General features: G+C 43.6%; 1 protein-coding gene across 1 annotated transcript in view; it reads right to left on the bottom strand.

Annotated features, from left to right (window-relative positions):
• Positions 1-4,197: 4,197 nt before the first annotated feature.
• LMBRD2 (LMBR1 domain containing 2) overlaps positions 4,198-24,028 on the bottom strand; it is a 147,432-nt gene continuing 127,601 nt past the window's right edge. The window contains exon 19 of the transcript XR_009452713.1: positions 4,198-4,207. The gene's annotated coding sequence lies outside the window, so the exon portion shown is untranslated. The remainder of the gene's footprint in view (positions 4,208-24,028) is intronic.

Genomic DNA, 24,028 nt, shown 5'->3' with positions numbered 1-24,028 from the left:
GCACTTGAGCTCCGAGCCAGCACTGCTGTGTCTTTGCTCACTTCAGGCTAACCACAGGGAGACAGCGACACCAAGCCCTGTCTGAACAGCCTCACCTTGCTGTGCCCCCACAAACCAGGCTGAAACCACAGCATCCTCCTCGCCTACGGCAGACTTCACCGTGCACCCCGAAGGTTGAGGGCTGCTGCTGCTTCCGCCGGCCTCCCTGTTTGTGCCCAGTTCATGGTAAAGTCCCTCTAAGTCAAGGAGAGCCTTTGCCACCATTCTTCTTGCGAAGAGTCTACAGGAACAGTGCCCTGGACTGGAGGACACACCACTGAGCTTTCTCTTGCTGCGGGAGATGTGGGCAATTCCCTGCTGAATTTGGCTGCCCCTCATAAAGCTCGCCCATGGTGCCATATGGAAATTTTCTTTAAAATGCCAGGTGCCACTTGTAAAACTATGCTGCTGTTCTTTCTCCCAAAGGGCAACTTCCTCCAAGCTGAGACCCATGTTCCTAAATATTACGTTTTCTAAGGGCGGGGAGAGAGGTAGCCAGTGGGTAGCAATACGTACTTCTTGGGTACTTGACATGTCCAGCTACTGTTCTACACACTTTCCAAGAATTGTCTCATTTAATTCTCACCTCCAGGCAACCTTATAAGGTCGGTATATTACTACCCTCATTATATAGCAAAAGGAGCTTAGGCGTGAGGGGGTAAGGGATCCACCTAACTACACAGCTAGTAAGAGGCTAGGACTCCTACCGGGAGGGAAAGGATCTGTCTCCAGATGTGGGCTCTTCACCTGCCACTGTGGGTCGGGCAGGGGCATCAGAAGGTATAACCTCGTGAGGAAAGTCCCACTCACTCCCCTCAGCTACAGACCAGCCTCTTCAATGCCCTGGAGCCTCGCCTTTGCCCTGGCAGCACTTTGCCGGCAGGGCCTTGGCTTATTGGATCTGACTCCATTGACAGACAGACCCCGCCTTTTGTGGCCACCTGGCTGGCCTTCCCTGTGTTCGTAATGTGTCTGTTCTCCCCACCCCCATGTGGGTCTCCTCCTGTCTAATCACAGTCTCCCGCTGTTTGACCTTTGACTTGGCCGCATGCAGTCCACTCACCATCTGGCCTCCCGGGTCAGCTGGCAGGTCTAAACCCTTTATCCTGACAAACACTCTAGAGTGGGGACGTTTGGAACAGATGAGCCCCCAGAATACACTTCCCAGGGGAAGCCCTCTACTGCAGAGACGCCATAATAAGCCAAGTTCTTCTGTGAGCCTGGCGGCTTAATGTAATGGCCAAATGAAGACTCCTGTGCTTTCAACGGAGTTCCTCCCATTTCCTCGACGGCGTGGTTATGAGATGATTTGACCATGAGAGCACAGGCTGCAAACACAAATGCTAGAGGGACTGGACAGGCATTTTGTAAGTACTTAGCTGGTCAGGTTTTTGTTTTGTGTGTTTTTTTAAATGGCTTCTCAGTCTGTCTTTAATTTTAAAAGAGAGCACAGGATAGTCCTGGCCAGCACTGGTGGGTGGTTAGAGCCTCAGCCTGCACACCGAAGTATGCAGGTTCCATGCCCCGCCACAGGCTGGGCATGTGTGGGAAGCAACCAATTGATGTGTCTCTCTCACATTGATGTTTCTCTCTCTTCTCTCTCTCTCTCCCCACTCCCTCCCTCCCTTCTACTCTATCCTACAGCAATGGGAAAATATCTCAAGGTGGGGATTAAAAAAGGGAGAGCACAGGATAGACTTCACTTTTTTTCTTAATTTTACTGAAGAAAACAAGCCCAAGTACGATGATAAACAGCGATTACCCTTTATCCTTGGTGTTAGCGAGGCCACTGGGCGAAGCGAGGACTGTCACACACTAACAGGCTGCCACCCAGTGTCACCGGCAATGGCAATACCATGGGAAGCCAGAAATTCTGGTCTTTATGCAAAATGTCTTAAACTGTAAATATTGACAACTAACTCAATACTTTTAAACCCTCCGTGGGCCAACTCTGTGTGAGCCAAGTGATTGCACTATCAGGTTTTCCAAAGGGGTCACTGCCAGCAAGTCAGAAGGACTGGTCATGGCAGCAAGAATAGGCTGCCAAACCCAGTGCCCACAGTTCAAGCCTTGTGCCCAGCATCACCACTCGCTCATCTAGCACCTTCGCATGACTCTCCACAGACACACTCGGGGAGACGTCCCTTCCTCCAGACACTCCGCACGTGGCCGGGCACAGCAGATCAGCTAAGAGAGCTCCTCTCCCTTTTTCCTCTCAACTGGTTGCATTTTTGCAGTGCACAAACTGCCCAGCCATGCTCCTCAGCCCTGACGTGGCCCCACCCAGCATACCTGGACACTCAAGCCTTGAGGACAAAACCAAAAAACAACCTGAAGAAGGAAGGCGGGCAGCAGCCAGGGCTCTCCAGCTGTGGCTCATCAATTCCTAGACTGTCAGACATTTGAGCCCCAGGAGGCTAGGGTGCACAGCTAGACCAAGATCAAAGGCACAACCCTGTCTACAGCCCATTTCTTATCACCCACGAGTCCCATCCACGTTAGACACAGGAGGATAGAAGAGAGGTTTGCACATCGTGTGGGACAAGGCTGAGCCTTGAGGGAACCTGGAAGTGGTGACTAGGCCAAGTCCAAGAATAAGCACATGACCGCATTGCACAATCTGCTGCTGCTCTTGCCCACGCGTCCCTTTGCAGAAGGAGGCTGAATCGCAGCACACCTACCTTGTACCTAACTCTCAATGTTATCTGCAAGGCTGAATTGAAATGGAAAAGCCAGCACCGCTTCCTGTAGCCACCCCTCCTCCTATGACTAGAAACAGGGCAAAGCTACTGAGGTGGCGCGTTTGCTCAAAACTCACGTATCAATTATGATCAAACCGTCGTTCCCAAACCACAGCTGGTGGATCTACTTCCCAAGTGACTGCAGACTCACTTCATAAGACACCCGCTTCCCCTGGCAGAAACTCCCAGAGGTGGAAGAGCTTGGTCAGATGTGTTTCCTATGCCCACCCATCATCCTGTTCCTTTGCACTGCCACCCCCTTTCCTCTTTAGGAAAAATAAGACTTTATGAAAACCTCTTAACTGATTCTAGGGGAACTCTGGGTAAAAGCACTTCCTGGATCTCCTCTCGTCCTCTGGTTCCCCACCTGCCCCAGCACCCACCCAATACCCAGAGAGCCTCCCAGCTGAGCTGCAGGGACCTGAGAATGGAGAACAACCCCCTTTCCCTCAACTTCCCTGGAAGGTGATACGTGCTGCTCTTTCCCACAGAGCACAGGGGAAATTAATTCCGTTTGCATGCTAGAGAGAGCAAGAAGTGCCTGAACCCAGGTGGGAGCCAATGACTGTACAGCTGGCTGGCCCCTGTCCCTGGAAGTTCCTCAAGAGTTGATTAGATGGTAGCTGGTTGGCCATGACCATCTTATTTAGGTACTTGGCGTTTTCCTAGACCTTGGAGAAGACCAGAAATAAACCACTACTTCTCATGAATTGGGAGTTTCTGCTGTGGGTATAGCAGGAACTCAGTCTGGGACTCAGAAGCCCATATGCAGAAGTAAAATCCTGAGATAAAGTGTACCCCGAGCATAGAAGCTAGAGCAGCTAGATTCAGTACAGTGCCATGGCCGCAGTGTGTTTCCTGTCACCTGGGATGGTGATCACGGTCTTCACACTATGGGGGTGTCGCAGAAAAAGCTGGGAGGTGCCCAATGACATTGACTCACTCTGTCATTTGACATTTGCCCTGCCAAATGTTCCCTTATCAGATAACCCCCACTGACATCATTACATTTTCATATCCTCAAAAAGTAAGCTGGGCTGCTTAGAGAAGGCCTCACCAGGCTTCCCAAACTAGAATTTAAAGTGTGATATACTGACTCCCGGGACAGACCGAGTCCTTTTCTGTGAAGATGCTTTAACGGGTGTGTGCTCCCCTAATTAACCCTAAAAATAACGTCCATCCTATTTAAGTAATTATGGCAGAAGAAATTAAATGTATATTCTAGAACTTAAGAACCACTCCCTTCACCGGAATTTGATGCCAGGTTCTCCTTTCTCCCCCATGATTCTTGCTTAGCATCGTCCTGCCATCTAAAAGCAATCATTCCCTGGTCACCATCATCAGCTGCCTGTGCTAGCTTCTCTTCACTAAAGAGAGGGTCTGCCCAGTGATATACCAAAGCATCACTTCTGACTTTGGGGACACTTCTTATACTCAATTGTTTAATGAAATGTGCATTTTGGGTGCCACATCCTTCTGGAAACAGATTTTGCTAAGATGTTTTTCCCTAAGTTTTTAAAATGTAAAGTGCTGCTATCTTATCATTTTCAATAAAATGTTGCTTATGGTTGTTTACTTGTCAAAAAAAAACAAACAAACAATAGAAACCACTGGAGCCACAGGGCTGCCATCTCCCTGTAGACTTGAGGGTGGAAAGTAATCATTGTATTTTCAAGCAGTTGCTCTTAACAACTTCTAAACAAATAATACACATGGAAATGTACAAAGGTTACACACATATATGGTGAAAAGCAAATTTCCACCCCAGTGCTGTCTGCCAGTCCCACAATGCTCCACATAACAGTGCTATGACTAATTTCCTAATTATCCTTCCAGAGAGGATACTTGACAAATACACCCCCTCTCACTTTTACACAGATTGCAAATGATTTAAAACATTGATTTCAAAATGATAAAGTACATCTGAGTCACCCAGGGAACTTATTAAAATGCAGATTGGGATTCAGTAAATCTTTTGTCCTGAGTCCAGCTAAGACCCTGAATTTCTAACAAGCTCCCAGGTGAAGCTAAGGCTGCTGGTCCATGGAGCATACGTTGAATAACAAGCATCTTGAAAATTACATTACTCTAATACATGTTGGGAGAAGTGTGAATTAATACATGTTTTTTGGAAAGAAATCTTATAACATTTGTTAAAAGTCTAAATACTTGAAGTCTTCAACCCAACAATCCCATTCTTGAAGATCAGTGGAAACAGATGGAGGAAAATGGCCCTCCTAGAGGAAATGATTGAGTTAATTATGATATATGCAGGTCATGGGACACTATGTCATCATTAAAAAAAATAAAAGAAAATTTTAAAAAGATGAAAAAATAAACAAAAAAGGAAAAATATACAGAGAGAGAAACTTCAGAGGTAAGTTGTTGATTTAGAGACATTTCCACAAGGTATGTTGAGTGAGTAAAGCCAGATTCAGGAAAGCATGTATTATATGATTCCATTTTTTTAAAATAAAAAACAAAAACTACATGCATATGTATGTGTGTACCATGTGTTCTATGTGTATATACATGTGTGTGTGCTGCTATATATGATTCTATACAATGTAGAAAAATGAGAAGACACACACTAAGTTATTAGCCTAGATTTAGGTGGCAGGATGTGATTGTGGGTGAAAAGGGCAAACAAATACAAAAATGAGGGGAAAATTGTGTTAAAATAGCATGTATGATAGTATTATTGTATATGTAAGTAGGTTTATATATAAAGAAACTGGAAAAACTCTATTTTATATTAAACAAACACCTATGTATGACATCAAAAACAAATTACACATGTATTTTAAGATGAAATGTGAGACACCCCCCCCCCCAATGTTCTCAGAACATGGTCTTCCTCTCTAAATTTCCTTATAATGATTGTGGTATGAATGTGTGAGAATCCAGGCTTAGCTCATTGGTGCCTACATGATATCTCCTAGTTTGGTTGTTTTCAGCAGAAAAACAAAATCAGAGTGAAGATTGGTATCTCAATAATGACCAGGGAGGACAGGAGGTGGGTTCCCCATTCAATTGCTCATAAGGGTAGGCACCGTAACTGTGACTGAATCCCCTGCCCCCGAGGTCCTCATTGAGAGGTATCACCAATTTCCCTTTATGTAGCTCAGTAATCACCACCTGTCCGCAACAGCTCCCTTCAAAGCTTGTTTTCCTCCAAAGAAATAAACACCAAGTTAGCAGTATTTACCCCACATCACGGGGCAGAATGTAGGGCAGATGACCCAAGTATGTGAAATGCACCGAATTTAAAATCCTTTTATCCGCAGAGTTAAGAAACATTATTTTTTCCTCCCCACCACTTACCCACATCTGAGCACAATCAGACACTTAAAATACACACACAGCAGAACAGCTAGAAAAAAATACAGCCGCACTTGCATTTTTTTAAGACTTTCAGATAATATCAAAGTTTGTTTCCAAGCCACAGTCCTGGTTTTGTAGTCTGAAGCAATGCTATAACCATTTCAGAAATGGAGCACAATATAGGTTCCCAGCTCCTTCTCCTTTTAAAATACAGATTTTAATTCGACTTCAATGGCAAAGTTATTTGACCTGAAAATATATGTAATCTAATACATTCAGTTACGTCACCCAAAATGTTTATTTTTATGGGAAATTGAAAAGTATGAGATATCTAGATGTCCAGCTATCCAAAACATCTGCTGTCTGCTTCTTTCTTTTCTGAGAAGTTTCTTACCCAAAGGAGAAAGTTCTAACCATGAAAGAGAAGCAGACCATCTCCCTTGCCTCATTTTTTCGTGTCACCTTCATTAAGTTTTCTCACAACAGTGTCGGAGGTTAACATACTGTTTACTTGTGGTTTGTTAAGGCGGGTCAGAAAGAGTTGGTGTTCTCGGGGCTTCTGGTGGCAACCAGGTGTAAACATTTAGTCTTCCTGGGCAAATCGCATCACGTCCCTCTCACCTCCACCAAGTAGACAAGCCTGTGTGAATAAGATGGTGGGGGCATCACCAAGGCATCTGGAAAAACGATAACCTCTGACCCATCAGAACTTGCCCTTCCAGTGACCTGGCACTGGCCAGTAAGTGTTCAGCCCCCCCTCCCTGGCAAGGCAGCAGCCTGTCTGGGACAAGAAGGCGCCAGGGAGATGATGGCCCATCCTGCCTCCCCCCAGCACCTTAAGGTAAGGTCCATGGGGAATTCAGACCTGTCGCTGGTTCCTGGGTGCAGCTAAACAGTCCTGCAGGGCATGTAGGGTGATCGTGGATAGGGAGGGCCACCCAGGATGAGACATAAGACAAAACACCAAAGTCTTGTGTTTTGCTGTTTGGCTGCCCCACCCCTCCACACACCCCCCTCATAACTTCGTAGCATGGTACATAGTAATGGTCTGCTTTAATAGGGAATCCTTTCCGAGTTCAGGATGAGAGTAAGCCGCATAATACTCTCTCAGCAGTATAATTCTACTGATCACAAATATTAAAGGCATGTGTTTATAGGAACTAGAGTGAAAAAAAGACATCCTGATGCAAGGCCATTTCCACACGATGGACTTGACTTCCCCGAAAGTGAGCCTCTCTGAAGCTGGAATGAACTTTACAATTAATGTCATCTCGAGTTGGTGAATGGCACGAAATAAGAACCATATCAAATTCACATATAAATGTTGCTGATTCTAAAGCAATTATAAGTAAAGGAAGCTCCTTTCTTAATCACACCCTCTCAGGCTTTTTGTTTTATTTTTCAATCACGTATTGATCCTGGAAGTGTTTTATTTATTGATGATTCCTAATGAAGCATGCCTCTAAGGGTACCTAATTTACCAGAATTCTGAAGTATTGGGTGACATAGTAATGATACTTTGCTTTAAAGGTAATTTTTACTGTTACTGTGGTTTTCAGTTCCATTGGCTGGATTGCAACTCATAGTTCATCACTGTGGAAAGAGGGCTCTGTAACTCTACCTTTTTTCCTTTTGTTTTCAAATGTCACGTAGCTTTTTATTGTGAAAAAATGAACTCCTACTTACACAAGTAGAATCGTGCTTCGCAGGGCACTGACCTGCCCTACTTTGACGGGAATGTGTTGCCCAATTGCAAATCACTTACCAACACTGGCTGACCTATTTCCAATTATATAAGCCTTCTCCGAAACATGTATTGAGAGGGAACATGAATTAAAATCATTATGGAAACACTTCTTCAATCAGGCAGGAGCAACATTAGAGAAAATGCTACCACAAAACCCTATCCTACCCTGCTCTTCAGATAGAGACATCTCTTTCCAGGTTCCCCTTTTTTCTCCTTCAGTGTTCTTAATGATTTATTAAGAACTATCCTTAAGAACCAAACTGCTCCCTTAGTCAGCTCTTATCTCCCTAAAGTGACCAGTTTGATTCATCTTACTAGAATGACTCATATTTGAATGAATCATTTTGGACCTCTAGATTAAAAGCTGTTTTCAGGACTGGGTCAAATTATTTGGCAGTTTTTCTTTTGCACGGGGAGCGAGGGGGCTGTATCATGTAAACTATTACCTGGGTATCACATTTGTTATGCTGACCCTTCTGTACATAAAATATTCTATTTAGGACATATGGAAATACACCTCAAGCTGGCACAAGAGTAAGCTTTCGGAGGGTCTAGTGTCTGCAAGTTCTCGAATCATCCAGATGAAAAACATACATCCATCCATTTTCATTAAATAATTGCGCAGATGCTAACTGCATGTATTTCGGGTGTTCTCTTATTGGGGAAATGTTTTTAACACCTATAAACCACAAGCAGAGTGTCAGATTCAACAAAGCTCTTTGTTCCCACAATTTGTTCAAGAACAATTTTCATCTGTAAGCAAAAACTGATATCAACATGGTTCTGGCCCGAAGTGCTGAGTTACACCATACGTTGGCTACCTGCTCAAAAGGTAGCAGGTCTATTGAAAGAAAGGGGTTAAACTGGATTTCAGAAACCAAACAGAAGAGGGAGGTGCAGAATCCTTTGAATTTCTATTCAAAATTGGCTCATGGCTTTTACTTTGTTTTTATTGCCTGGAAAACAAGATCTAATCCTACTTGTTTGAAGTCAGTCTCAGAACACAGCCCGGCTTCAAAGTGGCTAAGACAACGTCAACTTCTGGTGCATCACAAAAATAAAAGCCAGGGTGTCAAGGTAGAACTATTGCCTAAACCATGTAAACAGGAAAACCTAATCTCTACAAAGGTTTCTACCTGAACACCTTCTTTGTTGTTCGGCAAGCAAGTTGGTAAATCATCAAGAAACATCAAGACGGTGCCTGCAATGGTTAAGACCTTGCTTCTTTGATATCGGAACTCACAGCAAGATAACCAAGATGGGAATAGTTGCAGCCAGCCTGGACTAAGCCAATCGTGTGTCATCTGCAGCAAAACAAGGGAAGAGACTAGAGAAGAAGGAAGATGGGTGCAAAGAGCATACTTAGAACACTGGGTTTTCATTGAGAGTCAAAATAAGAATTATGAGGGCATTTTAAGCCTGGTTGATAAACGAATTCAATCTTCTTTTTAAACTTGAAGTTGGCTCATTTAAAATTTAAATAAGAAGCTACTCTGTCCCTGAGAACCTAGAAGGTTCTTCTTTCCTTGTAAGTTTCACTGACATAACATTGTCCTCATGGAAGGTGTGGGAGTATTTTCCAAATTTTAGCAAATGTGGTAGCGCTTTCAAGGGAGTTGGGGCTGGCAGGCATTTACTGGCACCCCAACTCCCATTCTGTGATCTTAGACTAAGCAGCAGCAGAACTTGAACAGACATTAAGAAGCCTTCGGATAGGATTTGAGATTTGCATATGACCTAGCAATGGTCTCCCCGTATGTGAAGGCTCTTCTGAACACCCATGCATAGCAATTCTTGATGTGTCCTGACCTCAACAAAAGAAAAGTGAGCCTAAATCACTGCATGAAGAAATTAACTTTCAAGCTTTCTTTACTCAGCGAACATTTATGAGGAATTAAACTGGAAAACTTGTAATGATGTTTCATACAGTTATGATTCCATGACTCATACTTTGCAATCAATGCTAAAAATAATCAACCATGCATTCATCTTCTCAATACAGTATACCTGGTATAACAGGACAATCAATGGGTCCAGGCTGCCTGTCACTACTTGAGCCAATTGAGCAGAGATAGGGTTGAATCATATATGAGCATTTATGCCAATACTGCCAGCAGCATGGGAGAGCAGCAGGTCATCCACAAAAATCTGCTCTGCAGCCCACCATAAGCCAGCTGCTTATATTGGGCACATGGGGAAGTAGTTAAAGGGTATGCTAAATGGGCAGTTAACAGGTAAGCAGGCTGTCGATTTGCAAAGGCCTGCAGGTATGCCAAAGGGCTGGGGATCTTAGTGATATGCAAGGGTTGGAGTCTTCAAAGGGCTCTCGTTTCTGCAACAAAGTTGTTCATCTTTCCATGATAATAGGCTGCTCCAATGGGGAAGAAGAGCTGATTTCCAGGTGAGCTCCCAGGTCCTGAGTGCAGCTGCCAGCCAGGTTAGAATGTGCCTTCTTTAATCAGAACAAAGCATTCACAGTTAACAGAGCCTGATTCATATTTCTTACAATTCCAGCTGGTTCCCCAGCATTCTATTTCTGCCCCTGTCTCTGGTGCCATGATGGTGATACAGAAATGGACAAGACATTGCCCCTTCCTTTCAGGGACTCCTCACTCAGTGCAGGACATTGACTAATAAGCAGTGTCCTCATTTGCACGAGCCCCCAGGAGGCTATGGGAACTGCAGCAGAGAAACAGCTGAAGTGGGTACCTGCTCCTTCCAGGAGGGCTAGAAAGTGTAGAAGAAGAAGAAATGCTTTTCCACCTTTCCAAGTTCTTCTGGTCCGGCTAATACTCAAATTAACATGAGACAGATCCACAGGGGGAAAGAACCAAATTTAATAAGTATGTACGAGAATGTGAGCCCTGAGGAACCACTGGGCAGTTGAGGCTTAGAAGCCATCTGCAGCTGAGGCTTGGGATTTCAAAAGACAAGAAGGCAATTCACCTGGAGGTGAAAAGCAAGCGTTTGGTAAATACATGTTTGCTGGGCCATCTGAACACTGGGGCACACAGAGGACTTTGAATGGTTCCTGTTATCACACACTAGCTCCTATTACACTGTAGTTATCTATGATGACATCGCCCTTCCTGGGGCAGCTCCTCTGTCTAAGTTCCTCATAGGCAGTTAGGGAGAAAGGCTAACGTTTTCCCTGAGTCTTGTGTTTCTTAGAAATAATTGCCTTAAAATAGTCTATATCCCAAAGGGCATATTTTGGAGTGGAGAACTCTGCCCCCCCCTCACACGGCGTATCGTCTTTAAGTTTTGTTCTTTGGGTCAGATAGGTATAGCAGCTGAGAGCATGGGTTTGGAATCACACAGGCCTGCGTCCCCCTTAAAATAGCAGCATCACTCTGTGGAGGTTCCCATTTAAAATCCCAGAGGCTTAGTCTCCTACTAAGTAAGTGTGTTGAAATAATTAAATGAGATAAAACAAATGCTCAGCATGTGTTTGCAATGATGGCGGCGGTGATGACGATAATGATGATGATGAAGGATAGTGGGCCCCTTGCATATGCGTGTATTCACTCGGCCCTTTGAGGAGCCCTTGCTAATTGCAAGCCTTTTGAGTGTTGCCCTTTCGTCACTGCAATGCAGTCTTCCCATGAATTGGTTTTACCTGGTCCTTTTCCTATTATGAGCTGTATTTCTCTCTCCTGCCTGGGGCTTTTTTCCATTCACCATTCAGAACTCTCAGATTTTCTTCTGAAAAATGTACTCAGGATTCCACACCCCGCTCAGTTATGGTCATAACACTGCCTAATTGCCTGCTGGCATTCATAATGGATTCTTACTTTGTATCATAGTCATTCCCTCAATTGCTTCGTAAACAAACATTTCTTGTAATCGCCAAACATCTACCTAGAAAGTTGAGGGAAAGGGGTAGTGGCTTTGGTTTTTTTGGGTTGTTATTTTTTTCAGTGTTAATCAGAGAAAGACTGAAAGTGATGTTTTATGACTAAACTGTTGAAATGACACTATTCAAGTTGAAGTTTTTGTCTGGAGTCAGTGGTTAGCATTAACATACTTCTAACATTCTGATATATCATCTTGACTACATTTTTTAATTTAATTTTCCAAGTGATGAAATTTTAAATTTCCAAAATCTATTACTTTAAATAAAGTGAAATACCGCTTTGGATCCCATTTCTTAGTTCATTTGCAAATGTGAAACACAACGATGGGTTATCATCTTGATGACCAAAAAGGAGAAGACATTCTGAACAATTGTGAACCAAAATTGATGGGAACAGAGAGGAAACAAAAAAACACCAAAAATCTTGTATCTCTATACAGGAAAACTGACAATAAGCCAACATCTTTTTTTTTTTTTTTTTTTGCCAAATGAAGGGCAAATTAAAACGCACATAAAGTAAGAAGAAAAGAGAAATGTAGGGAATGCAGAGAAGACTATTGAGTTCATATTCTCCATCAGTAAGATGAGTTTTTTAAATTATTTCAGTGAGCAAGCAGCCTGTTCCTTCCTCCCCAGCTGCCCCTCTCCTCTAACCTCCTGGGACCCGGTTAACTTGGGAGACAATGCTCAAGGGCTGCATCCACATAGCACCAGGACAGGAGACTGGTCTAACAGGGAAGGCGCGGTGCATTGTGCAACTGACCTCCAAAGATGAACTTGCCTGCTTTTATTTTGAATTGCCTGACTTTGGGGATTGAGTAGAAGGAGCCCAGGTTGGCATGGAATCAAACAAAGGAAACCAATAGCAGAACCAACAGAGGTGCTGAGGACAACAAAGAACGCAGATCTAATGATTATGCTGGTGGTGGCAAGAACAGCACCTGGTGTTAGACCAGTGGGGTCAGACCGGACCTGGGCTCAGCAACCTCAGTACTTGGGTCCTGGCTAGGAAAGAATTCAGAGAGAAAAAAAAGAATTCAGAGCCAAGACTCAAATTATAAGAGAACATTTATTTGGAAAATCACAAAAGTAATTCATAGAAAAAAAAAAAAGGGTTATCATCTTGGCTCTTTGAGGAGTCATTGCTAATTGCAAGACTTTTGAGGAAAAAAATGGGCTTAGGAAACAAGTTATAGAGGTAAAGGGAGGGCCCTTGGAGCTTACAAGTTCTTAAAAGCACCTTAAAGACAGGGTGGGGAGGAAAGACTCATGCCTGCTCCCTGGAGGGAGAGCATGCTGGGTCCTCCATCCTAAGGGTTTTTAGGGGGAGATTTTAGGGGAGGTCCTAGAGGAAGATCTCAATAAAATATTCAGCAGTTTTCCAGGTGTTCCCTTCAGGGTCTAGGTCTCCACTGATTGGCTGGTGTTCATTATCCAATGCAGCTGGTCCAGAGGTCAACCATGGCATCCTGGCGTGTCTGGTTTTGCTGCTTTTCTGGGCCTGGAGCTGAAATACAATTGACGCCTCGATGTTATCTCTAGGGAGGACAAAGGTGGGGCATCAAACTGCATGACCAGTGATTCACTAGGGGAAGAAAGGTCACCCTGGGAAAGAGGTCCCACCTACAATTCTCCTTTGCTAGGCACTCAGGCCTTTCCCCCCTGTGACCTTCAGTACCTGGCCCATCATCCGTGCCCTGCTCATGTCTTGCCTAACTGCCCACCACAATAATAGCCACATTTGCTGAATACTTGTTATATGTCCGTTTCCTGCTACATGCTTTCAGATTCATGTCTCGGCAAAAGCATCATTCTGTGCACTTTTTAAATTAGAACACTGAGACTCAGGGGAGGGCTTCCCCAGGCAGGCTCTCTCCGCCACCCTGCACCGTCTCTCTGATGTGATCTGCAATGTATTCATTTATTTATTTCTTGCTATGAACACCCTAGTTATGTAATTTTGAGGGAGTCTTTTACCCCCTCTAAGTTTTAGGTAATTTAACATGGGAATAATACCACCATTTAAAATTGTTAAAGTAAGGCATACACAGCACAACAATCCTGCACTGGCTAAGGAACACCAAAGCTGTTACTGGAGAAGTTCTCCTAGCAGAAGTAGGAGTCGGTCGGTTAGCTAAAAATAATAGAATAAAGAGCAAAATCATTAAAAATCATAATCTAAGCATGTTGGACAAATTAATGTCCATTTATCTGCCAATATCTTGATAGAAGACTAAGGGTTTTGTTTGTGTGTGTTTTTTAGTTAATGTCCTCTAATTGGAGTTTGGTGTTATTTTTTATGTGTCTTCAGAAGGCTTTTTCCAATAATTTCCAGTTAATTGTTTTTAATTAACCAATAAACTAAGGATACTTGTGAAACTGAGTAAAGAATGCCTTTACATGTAGATGATTTTTTTTCTTACCAATCCTTAACAATTGTCACACACCTAGTTTGATGACCATATTTCAATGTAATGAGTAAATCAACTTTTAAAAAATAATTCAAATGTGACTTTAGAGAAATAATGACTTTTTATTATATTGATAGATCATCAGTTTATGTAGTATTGAACTAACATGGGTAATTACAATAACAAATACATCTGGCAAAAATAAGTTTGCAGACCCAAGAAAGTTATCTTTGGTAAATAAACAATACCACTGGTCAGAGCAGCATGCCTAAGTGATCAGTGGGTCTGAAGTATCAGCAGCGTGTGTAAAGGAAACAGAGACAATTGGTTAATCTGAATAGTCAGGTAAGGGAAGCTCTGTGACATGAGATGGTCATTGTGTCTCCTCTCTCTTTTCACACAGCCCAGGACAGAATATGTTAAACAGAAAAAGAAGAGAGGATGGCTGATCTTCACCTTCTTGGGTCATTTTAATTATTTACTGATATTGCTATAACCTCCGGAGCTTCACTTTGAATAACAAGAAAAAATACGCAAAGGAAGCAGATGAAAAAATAAAGGCAGTGCCAAAGCTTCTATCAGACAAAGAAAAAAGTCCCACAGAATTGAGAGACAGGATTCATACATTGCAAAGGTAAACTTTGCCTCTTTAAGATTGTAAATTGTCACTTCTTGAGTTTTCACTGCCCCAACTTTTTCTCCTTCACCTGTTGTTTATAAAAATAAAAAATGAAAACTGCTAGAAAATTCCAAAGATCAGCTCTCTTCTAGTTCCTTTATTTAATCTAGTCATATTTATTCTGTCACTCCATAAAAATGAACTTACAGATCATCTAGTCCCATGCTTTTTCATCAGAAGAGTGAAATTTTCTCTTCAAAGTGAAATTTTAAAAGGGGAGTTGGCAATATATTGAAAATTTAACCAGGGACATGTACTAATTATGGTGGAAGAAGGTGGTGCCATTGCTACCCTGTCCCGGTGTCCCCTTGAGGACCAGCTCAGGGGCCCAGAGGTATGAAAACCATCAAACACCTCTCACAGTCTTGTTCCTTCTTTAAGCCAGTCTAAAATTAGTCACACTAAACACACACACACAAACCCACAGTGAAGGCACTGATAACTAATATAAAATTTATTGCCGATGTCTTGGGACTTTGGAGCAGAGCTATTACATGGTTCAATTCACCATCACACAGCCTGAGAGTCTGTTTACCCAAACCTTATGTCATTTGACAGTTCTCACATCAGTTCAGGCCAGGGTCTCTCTCCGTGGTCCCTCGCCCCTTCTCTGGCTACTCAAGCTCTCTGAACCCACGCCCCTGTTTCCTCCACAGATACACAACAGCCATTTAATTCTAAGACTAGAGGCCTGTTGCACAAAGATTCGTGTAATAAGCCTTCCTTCCCCTGGCTGCCAGCACTGGTTTTCCTCCAGTACCCGGGACCCAGGCCTTTGGTTCGGCCGCAGTGGAGAAGCCATGCCTCTTCAGTCCTCAGTCATCTTCAGTCTTTGCTTCATGCCTGCATATGCAAATTAACTGCCAGCTTTGTTGGGTTAATTTGCATACTCATCCTGATTGGCTGGTGGGTGTAGCAGAGTGACACCAATTTGCATGTTTCTCTTTTATTAGTTTAGATAGAGGAAGCCAACTGCCCACCAACACTAAAACCTATTTCTTAGCCACATGTGACCACTCAGGCCTCTCACAAGGCCCTTGGAAAACCGGCCACACACTGATCTTGTCCCATCGTAAGTCAGATATGCTTTCTACCATGTAGCTACCATGAACAACATCTGATTCTTCCAATCACTTCATCTGAACTATGACTCATTTCTTCTTGTATTTGTGCTGTGATTCTAGCTAATCATTCTAGAATACTAAAATGTGACTCTTTCGTTAGTAATACTTTCCCCAGTCAGATATCAGAATGAGGCTTTAAGGAGTATTCTCACTAAGATATTTCCCTCCCAACTTCTCTCCTTTCTATGATTATCTTTAAAAATATATACCTATGGTACATTAGAAAGACATTTGAAAATGTCAAAAAAACTTACACAAACCCTTAACTAGACTGATCTAGAAAAAAGAGAAAAGATTCAAATTACTACATCAGGGATGAAAGAGCAGACTACCTAGATGATGGACAAATTCCTGGAAAGACACAAACTACCAAAACTAACTCTCTATCCTCAACAACTTGTTGCAAATTCTCTTCTCTCGGTTTGGTGGGATTTCACTTTTTTTTCAAAGGGATCTTAAATGGAAATAATTTTTTATAAAGGAGTTCAGGGAGCTTAGTTTGCTCTTCTTTATTTAGGTTTCCTAATGAAGTCTTCGGAGCAAACTAGATCATTAATATTTCCAAATTAATATTGACCAAAAGCTACTCAACTCAAATTGCTTCCCCTTTCCTCTCTCAGACCTGACTCAAGTTCAGGGATTTTCTTCTTCCTCTTACCAGTCCTATCCGAATGTCCAAGGCTGTACTTTGTGTCTTCTCTGTATTTAGCACTCACCCAAAACTTCATTGTGGGAAAAGCCAGACCATAATAGAGCATTGTCCCTGCGGGCAGTCAGAGGGGAAATTGATGGCCATGTTGAAGTGAAATCTTCCCTGGCGCCATGGGAAGGATGGCTGGTAGAGCCCTGGGTTATGGTGGTGTGTAGGGTCCCCATAGTGGAGAGATGAGGCTCTGGTTTATCTTGCGAAGAGATCCCAGGGATTGGAAGACCGGTTGCAGCAGGGGCTCCATCTCTGAGCTGCTCCCTCTGAGCCTTGGGGACATGCCCTCTTTTCCTATCCTTTCTCCCTTCTCTCCGCTCTCTCCTCCGCAATATAAACCCTCTGCTGGAGGGAGGGAGGGACAGTGTGATATGTGAGGGTACAGAGAAGGTGAGAGTACTTTTGTGACTCTCTTCATGCCTTCTTCTCTTTGCTGTCTTCACGGCTCAGGCTTTTGCAATTCCAAAGCCAGGAGATACTTTCTTCAGTGTTTTCAACTAGCGCCTTTCTGCTCTTGTTGTGGGTGGAAAATAGATCTTCCACGGGGTTGAGAGAAAACCATTTCAAGGATCTGCACATGGGAGACTGTGGTCTGGTGACAAGGTGATTTATTTGTGATGGCCCTTCTCTCCTGCCAGGGAAAAATCCAATCTTGCCTTCAGCAAGGCCAAGACAAGGGCCAGCATCTAGAATATTTGCTTCATAGTCCTTTGGAGCTCTCATGAGTGAGGGGGAGAGGGAGAGAGAGAGAGAGGGAGAGAGAGAGAGAGAGAGAGAGAGAGAGAGAGAGAGAGAGAGAGAGAGATTCTTTGTTCACCTGAGAATTTAACCAGGAGTTTTTTCAAAATGACCAATCAACTTCCCAAACTTTCTCGGACTTCCAATGGGGCCCACCCCTGGCTAATGATCCCTTTTCCATGTTAAACGGACAGGCCTCTATGGTCAAGCACCTCTCCCTGTGCCATTTTGACTTTACTGTGCATGTACTTACCTACCCCTGCTTCTCCTCATCCCCACACCCCCACAACCCAGGAGGAGAAGGGAGGAGAGTTGGCCGGGCAATGCTCTAATCCCCATGCACTTTGTGTGGAGCTCTAGCTTCCTGGTGAAGAAAACAGGCCTCCGCTTCCCGGGTGAATATGCTCAATCATGTCTGACTCCCCCTTTGCTTCCTTGCCCATCAATAATTAGCTAACTAGGCTAACACCCTGAGCCAAGAGTTCAGAATGCCTAGCTCTTCTATGAAGAGAAAGGAATAAGGGCAAAAAGGAGAAGGAAGACACATGGGCAGGGCAGGGAGGGAGCAGTAATTAATATTTCCAGAACATCACCATTCTAGAGCTAGACCCTCAGCACCCTGGCTCAGCCTCCTCCTCTTCCCTCCTACGCGCTTCAGTAGCCTCTGAACTCTTTATGAAGGACCCTCTGGAAACATGGGCACAAAGCACTGCCCAGAATGACCTATGATTTTACTTAAATAGGATTTTGCCGTCAGGGGAGACATGGTACAATTCAGGCAAAATTCAGCTTCCCATGATGAACTAGAAAAAGCCAGAGTCCTTTCAGTGAAAAAATAAGCACAGGATGTACCCTGAGTTCCCTACTTGCCTCTGCCATTATTCTTCATTGAGCAGAAGTAAGTCCTCTTCTATCGCTTCCAGCAGTGGAAGAGAATGTAGCTAAGAGAGCACAGGTTTGGGGCAGAGTTAGGGAATAGACTGCGCTGTTTGCAGAAAGAAAGGCAGTTGCTTTGGAAGAGGTACAGGCAGTGCTTAGAAAGAAGATGGTCAGAAGCCTCCACAGGAGAAAGACCAACCGCCTTCCAATCACTGGAGATGGAATAAGCAAGGGCAGCTTCCTGAGTTGGGAAGGTAGAAGCCAGCACAAATACTTGATGCGTGAGTTGCACTGTTGGACATATCGTCCTTTACCTGCCGAGATGGAGGTGAGAGGATGCATTAGGATCCTGCAGTATCTCAGAACCCAAAAATGCAAGTCAAGAGCCTCAGAGACAGCTGCCTGGGTTTCTCATCGTCCACAGGCCTCATGATGACAACTCAATTGCTTTCGCATGGTGTCCCCCTGAAGTTTAATATTTTGGGTCACAGTTCCTTTTGAGAGTCTAATTTAAAAAAAAAAAAAAATAGCTGCCTTAACCGGTTTGGCTCAGTGGATAGAGCGCCGGTCTGCGGACTGAAGGGTCCCGGGTTCGATTCAGTCAAGGGCATGTACCTTGGTTGTGGGCACATGCCCAGTAGGAGGTGTGCAGGAGGCAGCTGATCGATGTTTCTCTCTCATCGATGTTTCTAACCCTCTATCCCTCTCCCTTCCTCTCTGTAAAAAATCAATAAAATATATTTTAAAAAAATAATAATAATAACTTTACCCCCATATATTGCTTAGAGTTTCAGGGGATTCATGGAGTACCCCAATTAGAATCCCGGGTTTAAAGCTTCACTTCTCTTTCAAGCCACTTAGGATCAAAAATCTGAGATCAGAGAAAATGACCCTGGTATAAATATTAATATTCTTACTTCCTCAGTGGCCAAGTGCAAGCTCACCCTACCCATATCTAGATCCACTCACCTGATAGGTCATTTCACATCCTTTAATCCCAAGAGCAAATGCCTTCTCTCTCCTCCCGTAGGTGGAGATAGCTACTGCTGCCTATGTTCTCATGGACATACTTTTGCGTAACAACTCAGCATACAGCTCTTGCAGAGGGTACTTGTTCTCCCCAAAATGCATTCTCCCCCTTCTCCCTTTTACAAATAGAACCTGCAGTTTTGCTTGAGTCCATAGTTACTCCTTTTCAGACCACATTTTCCTTTCTCCCTTGCTCTTATGCTATTGGCCATGGGGGGTACTCTCTGGCCAATAGCAGAAGAGTAGAAATAATATCATATATGCAACTTTCAGATCATGCCCTTGACAAGGAAACTGATTTCTTTTCACTTTTTTGCATCTACTTCCCAAGGACTGCAATGTGCTGGTAAGCTAACTTCAAATACGTAGACAAGAACAACATCCTATGAAATGAAAGACTAGGCTGGGTTCCTAATTGAATGAAGGCATGGAGCAGCCTACCCCAGGGATCATCTACTATGAGAGAGCAGTAAATTTTGCACCTTTGTTAGAGCCACCATATTTCTGCATCTCCTTCTTTCAGTAACATAACCCAACTGATACTCACAACAAAAAAATTCTATATTAAATTCCAATGTCTTCTGATACAGATAAGTAAAATGTTTACATCTGGGTAAGCAAAAGCAGGTACTATTTCCCCATTTTCTTGAAATTTTTCTGGAAGTGACTTAGCCCAGGGTCATGTAGTCTGTCAACAAACACACCTCTTATTTCTTCTTTTTTAGGAACACATGCTATTTCTCTGTGACAGTTCCATGAACATTACCACTCAGGATCACTTTTAATGTTGATCTTGCATATTTAGGTTGAGAAGTTATTGGATACCAATGCTGTTTTGGGGACTCAATTTACAAAGAGATGCTAGGTTCTAACCTGGCAGGGGAAGCACATGACATAGAATAGAGGGCTTTTACCAATTTTCCCAGTTGTCTGGGTCTAAATGCAGGTGTGGCAATCAGCACTGCAGTCCCTTAGGACGTGGTTTGTGGGAGGACATTAGCTCACCCCAACACAAGGGCCATGGGCCACCGCCCAGGATGGTCTCGCTTGAGCCAGATTTTTCTCTGTGGAAGGCTGTGCCTGACATCAGGGTTATGAGCAGGACCCTACCATGAACTGTCTTCTGGAAAGGGCCTGAGAGAGACTCTGAGTTACAGAGAGGCCAACACCTGCTCCAGCTGCTCTACTGCCACCTGCAGTCATTGCCAGAAGGCAAGTCACTTTCCCCAAAGATGGACACTCTTGTTTACACTTTTACCGAAATGTGGGTATGTCCTGACATCAAACGACTCCATTTCTGGCAGAAATGTCTTCAGCAGAGAAGGAACAGTTGGCACTCCAAAGATGCCATTTTTGTTGCATGCAAAGACCAAGACTAAAATCTTGTAGAGACAAAACATCTTTGACATTTCAAACTCTGCCCAGAAAGAATACAGACGACAGCAGGGCCTGGGGCTGAAGCCGTGGGGTAGGAGGAAAGGGAAATGAAAGAAGAGCCACAACAAGGAAAACATTATGCTCCTGGAAATGAAACCTCATGATGCTGGGACTCCCCCGACAGCCCAGGGACTGACTCAGCACGCACTGATAAAATACTAAAGAAGGTTCATTTAGGACTAGACCAAGGTTAGGTTCCCCTACAGCCGGATTCACCCACTTGACCCTCTGGAGTGGCTTTAATTCTCTTTTTCCACAGTTTTTGGGGGTCCTTAGCCACTCCACTGAGCTGGCATGGGTTTCTCTTCTCCAGCAGGAAGCAGGGGCTGTGGATCTAATCTAACTGTTAATTAAAGAAGGTAAGTGACTGTAGGGGGAGGGACAGTTAAAACAGATTTCTTGAACGTGTTGGAACTTTCTGAGTATTTCTCAAACCTCAGATTTTGCCCAGGATACTCCTATAGCAGCAGATACTGTTTATTATTCTTACTGTTGTGTAGTAGCTGTTGTTTCACTCTATTGCCCTTCAATATTCAATCCCAAGGTGAGTCACCCTTAACTCTTTCTCATTGAAGACATATAGCTAAATGTTTAAGGGTTATTTTATAAGCTTTCTCTAAAAACTGGCCCAGAGAAACACTTTGCTTTTGAAACAGTTTCTTTCCCAAGGGCACTGACAGAGATCATGCATTAGTGTCTGTCCCACTAACTTTATACTTTCTGTCAAGAAAGGAAGTGAAATTTCTGCTCCTAAGAGGAGTCCAGATGGGGAAGATTCGTAATAAGTTCAGATGCTCAGCCTGAATTTTCCCAGAGAAATATTTTGTCCTTAACTGATGGGAAGTAAAGAGAAAAATCTGGGACTGGCTGGGGTGCACTTTCACCAAGTGGACAAACAAGGAACAATCAGGGAAAGGGCACACCCTCCTCCAACTCTAACATTCCCGCTTCTCAGGGCCAGCTGCGAGTCACTTATCTCCGCTCTCTAGGACTGTCCCGTTATAGGCAGAGGGCACATAACCTACCACAGTACGAAATGAAAAGAAAATCCTTATGTGTTTTGTCTGTTTAAACAAGTGGTCTGAACCAACACAGGAATGGCAAGGAGTAATGTAGCTAGCTGGTTGATTCTGGGAGTTTACCAGGTCACTGTGAGAAACGATCAAATGCCTTTCCTTTTCATGATTCAGCGCTTCAGAGCAACTCATGAAACTAAAGGAAGACAAGATATAAAAGAAGGAAGAGAGATGGTAGCGCTGAGAGACGATGTATGATCCAACCAAGTTGCTGTGTCCAAGGACTTGCTTCGCCCACAGTCCACCGCTCAGCTCCTGGTTTCGTAGCTGGGGGCTCAGGGGTCCTGCTGCCTTCCTGACCTGCCTTTCTTCTCTCTCCACTCCTCTCATGCACAATAGTGACAAAGCAGCATCATAAATGTCTCTCATCTGGGGGACAGTTGGAGTAAGGCTGTCCTTCCTCGTTTTCCTAAGTCTCCCAAGGACTCACGAGACCTGGGTGAAGACAGTAGAGAAGGCACCATGGGTCCCCGTCACCCTAGAAGGACGAGTGAGCCTGCTCATTGCTTTGAGCTCCCCACGCTTTATCTGGGTTTCTCTCTGAGGTCCTTCGGCATCTCCTGCCCCACCCGCAGAGAGCGAGCACCCCAGTGGAAATCCCCTGAGCAAACTAGCACATGCTGTACCAAAATAATGTGTCTAGGCTTTGTTCTTTTAAATCTTCACAACTAAAGGAAAGAGATACAATCAAAATGATAGTCCACTTAAATGATAAACAAGAGGATTTAAAGAGACATGACCCAATTACTCATGGAGTAATAACCTGTGAGTAGTTCATGAGATCTGTGTTGGTGATAGATATAAGGTGTGATTTCTTCTTGAACGCTTATTTCATTTATGAAAATTTACAATGATAGCTTTCTTTTTTATTATTGATTTGAGAGAGAGAGAGGAAAAGAGAGAGCGAAAGAGAGAGAAATGTGAGAAAGAGAGACATCAATCTCTGCCCCCTACTAGGATCGAGGCTGAAACTCAGCCATTTGCCCTGATCAGAAATCGAACCATGACCTCCTGGTTCCTGGTTTGACACTCAACCACTGAGCCACACCAGATGGGCTGGAGTGAGGCATTATAAATAGGGCTCTCCATTTCTGTCTCTGGATCTGCCTCAGCCCTGAAGAGAGGACCTCAGAGACTGGTACAAATGCCCCACCTCTCATTTTGAGATTGTCACATAACAGTAATGATGAGACTAACTCATAGAGCTTCCAAAGACTCTGTTTATCTTTGTTAATTTAACCATTTCCACGGGCCCAGAGGACCGATTCTACCCAGTAACAGTGAATCAAACAGAAGCTCATAACCCACTGACCACGCAACATCTGTGTCCTCAGTACCTTAGAGTCGTACTCATGTGACTTTTTTCTAAAAAAGAGCCCCTGTGAATCAAGAGAAAGAGTTTGGTAGCCTAAAATCAGGTTCAATTATTCATCTAATGAGCAGAAGTATGTCCTTCAGAATGACTGAACCGCTCTTAACCTGTGCCTTCTTACACTAGTAATGGCTTAAAGACAAAAATCCAAGGATGGCCAAGAGGTAGCCAGGCTTAACAAATATCACCACTTTATCCATGAGACGGTGACAGGAAATGTTTTGATTGGTAGCCAAATGGAGGGAGAGCCTGAATCATCTCCCATTGTCTCAGGCTTCTGCCCTGCATAGGTGGATACTAGTGTGATTTACATGGACCACAGTTCCTGAAAAGTTGTGTGACAATCAGCCTTTCACAAATAGAATCCTATTTTATTTTATTTTTTAAATAGGTTTTTATTGATTTTTAGAGAGAGGAAGGGAGAAGAGATAGAGAGATAGAAACATAGATGAAAGAGAAACATCATCCATCAGCTGCCTCCTGCACGCCCCTACAGGGGATCAAGCCTGCAACCTGGGCATGTGCCCTGATCAGGAATCAAATCGGCGACCTCCTGGTTCCTGGTTGACACTCAATCACTGAAACACACTGGCTGGACTAGAATCCTATTTTAAATTCACAGAGAAAATAACTATTTTAGCCAATAAACAAGGGTTCAGCAGACTTTTTCTATAAAAGGCCAAGCAGTGAAGATTTTACACTTTTGTCTTAGCTACTCAGTTCCACTTTTGTAGCACAAACGCAGCCATGTTTCAAGAAAACTTTATTTGCAAAAACAGGTGGTAGGCCAATCTGGCCCCTTAGCCATATTTTGTCACTCTTAAATTAAGTAACTCTTGAGTGCCAAATCTGATGGGTGAGGTAAAGTAACTA

Source organism: Myotis daubentonii, chromosome 4, assembly GCF_963259705.1.
Source record: "Myotis daubentonii chromosome 4, mMyoDau2.1, whole genome shotgun sequence".
NCBI classification, from domain to species: Eukaryota; Metazoa; Chordata; class Mammalia; order Chiroptera; family Vespertilionidae; genus Myotis; species Myotis daubentonii.
This window is presented reverse-complemented; position numbering and strand designations above follow the sequence as displayed.